At 34.6% G+C, this 3,114-nt stretch overlaps 1 pseudogene; it reads left to right on the top strand.

Annotated features, from left to right (window-relative positions):
* The first annotated feature begins 343 nt into the window (after positions 1-343).
* LOC127094670 (probable pectinesterase/pectinesterase inhibitor 20) lies at positions 344-1,276 on the top strand (annotated as a pseudogene).
* The last annotated feature ends 1,838 nt before the right edge of the window (positions 1,277-3,114 follow it).

Below are 3,114 nucleotides of genomic sequence, written 5' to 3'. Positions count from 1 at the left end.
CGGATATATAGATCATAAGCCGTGTACCAGACTAACCTTATACCATTCTAAACAAGTAAACATAATCCTAGCATACATTTGTTTATATGATTACATTGAAATTGATGAATGTTTAAGTTCTTCCTTAAAAATTTTAATACTTCACAAAAGAAAAATCAAAGATAAATACAAAGACAAATTCCTTCTAGCTATAGTTGACTTTCAATCATTCTCACTAGTGATTATAATAATGCCACCAAAAATATTCATCTTCTATATAAACCCTACGAGCCATGCACCTTATATTCATCCATGATCCATCTAGCTATAACAATCCTTCCTTCATTCCTTCATCCAAAAAACAATGGCCTTCAAGAACTTCTCCTATATACTTTCCATGATCTTGTTCTTTGTATCATTGTGTGTAGCAAATGGTGCTCCACCAGAAACCATTTGCAACTCTCTTGTAAACCCTACTTATTGTAAAACCATTATGGGTAATCAAAATGGAAACATCTATGACTATGGTCGCATTTCTATTCAAAAATCGTTATCACAATCGCGTAAGTTCATGAACTTATTGGATTCGTATCTTCAAGTTAGCTCGTCTTTGTCTCAATCCATGATTTGCGCTCTCGAAGATTGTCGATTCCTTGCAAGCCTAAGTTTTGAATACTTATCAAACACCTATGCCACAACAAATACATACAGTAATGTTCTTCCATCTTCTCAAGCACAAGATTTCGAAACGTTCCTTAGTGCAGTTTTGACTAACCAACAAACATGTTTGGATGGTCTAAACACTATATCTTCTTCTGATCAAAGAGTGAAGAACGATTTGTCGTTCACTCTCTGATGAGATAAAGCTTCATAGTGTAACCCTAGCTTTGTTCTTGAAGGGTTGGATGCCTGAAAAAAGATAAGAACATCATGGCCACAAAACGGTAAACATTTGAACTTCAAAAATGGTCGTTTACCAATGAGGATGTCAAATAAAGCACGCGCTATTTATGATTCAGCCAAACGCCATGGGCGAAAACTACTTCAGACCAATGAAGATAGTGTCTTGGTAAGAGATATTGTGGTTGTTAGTCAAGATGGAAGTGGAAACTTTAGCACTATCAATGAAGCAATAGCCGCTGCACCAAATAATACAGTTGCTAGTGATGGATACTTTCTCATTTTTATCACTAAAGTTTGGAAATATAAACTCATGAAACTAATTTTGCTACAGTTTAATTTTAATCTGGAGCTAATCTCCAACTACTCTGCAAGCTACAGATTAGCTGCTAATTAGTTACGGTACTGTCGTAGCTAATCACATATTTTATTGTAGTGTTACACTTAAGTAGATTGTAGTTTTTTTAACTTTGCTATTTTCAAACTTCAATGATATGGAATTTCCTACTTTGGTTGGTTTACATACCTACATGAGTGATCGGTGTGCTTCTAATACGTGAAGCTTACCATGTTGCATTGAGATTTATTTTTTTATTAGATGAACAATATTATTGAACAAGAATTTGTAATGTGTGGGTGAGGTATTTGAGAAAGTTTCTGAAAAAGAACATTTTGGATATGTTCATTGTATGAGACATAGAGTAACCTCATATCAAATTGATAAATCTATGAGATAGACGTTTTCTTTTTCTTCGGAAGCAAATGAAAGAATAAAGGAAATACAAAAAAAAATTGTTGCACTTAAAAAAATTAAAAAATTGATGAATTGATGGAGGAAATCTCATTATTAAAGTAAAGAGATAATGCTAAAAAGGGGGAGATTGCACTCTTAATGCAAATGCAAAATTCTAGTTTGAAGACATGTATATTATTTTTTAATGCATTTAATCTTAATGAATTTTGACATACACTACCACAAAAAATACATGTAACATCGAACGCGAAGTTGATTTAACCTCAGTTAAAGAGGCGAAGTAGCGAATGACGTCATAAAAAACTGTTTGTTACTTTACCACTCGGTTAAAAAATAATCGAGAGACTAGTTTAAATGATCACGGATTCGATTCACAACACTAGTTTGAAGGCATGCATGACTATTTCTAAACTATGCATAGTACATGTATCCGTGGAACTTCAGTTTTCTTATTATTCTATGTTGAATAATATATGTGTATACTAATATAATATATTATGTATTTTAGTTTTTTTTATGTGTGTCTATTTCGGTGTGAAATAGAAGATTGATGTCGTGTCAATGCGAAGCTTTTTAATACAGTGGTGTTGATCTTAAATACGGGAGAGTGGAGTGTGACAACAAGGTTAGTATTCTAATACCTAATTCAGTGAGGTTAGAGAGATGAAACGTTGCAAGTGTGAATGAAATTGTACTTGTTACGGAGCGTAGATGAGTTTAGATATGACTGACGATTAAAACCTCATCCATGGTGTGGCGTCGAGTACAACAGACAAGGGATAGGATCCAACGACTAATAATGATTAAATAGTTTTGACATGGTGTGTGGCTCTTTGGAGAGGATTTGCCTATCCACCGATCTTCTGTGAGGGTGTCTAGGGTTAGACCTTTGGCGTTTGGTCGATCTTGTTGGGTCGTCAGGCAGGCTCATAACAAAGTCCCCCAAGTTCTTAATGCTCCATATGGATTTAGGATTGTGACGGGTACATTAAGCATGACCTAAAGTTTGTTCTTCTTTGTTATTTTTACGTATCTTAGTCGGTCCCACTTTAGAGACGGGGGAAAATACATGTTAAGTTGGAGCAGGGAACCTTGAGAACGTGCACATTAAATGTATGTCTTGTAACCAAAATATTTGATAGTGTAGTTTTCCCACATGGCGCCAGACTTCTAGGATGGGGGCAGTATTGTTATAGTACATGAGTATTTTTGCAAGATTGAGGTCAGATCTAGGGTGTTAAATGTGCTTTAGTGCTCTTGTCTATTGTTGATTGTGGGCTTCTTCAATGTCTATATATATACCAAAAGGTAAAGATCTTTTTTTCTTTTTGTCTCTTTTGTTTAGTGAGCCATTATTCTTCTTTTTCGCCATTGTTTAGAGTTACTGTGGTTCAAATAGCCACAAAATTTGGGTCACGATGTTTATTGTTCCGCCTGAAAAAATATTTCTCCAATATGAATTACGATGGTTTAAAAACCGT

This window comes from Lathyrus oleraceus, chromosome 6 (assembly GCF_024323335.1).
Source record: "Lathyrus oleraceus cultivar Zhongwan6 chromosome 6, CAAS_Psat_ZW6_1.0, whole genome shotgun sequence".
NCBI lineage: Eukaryota > Viridiplantae > Streptophyta > Magnoliopsida > Fabales > Fabaceae > Lathyrus > Lathyrus oleraceus.
The sequence above is the reverse complement of the archived record's forward strand: the minus strand, read 5'-3'. Positions and strand labels throughout refer to the sequence as shown.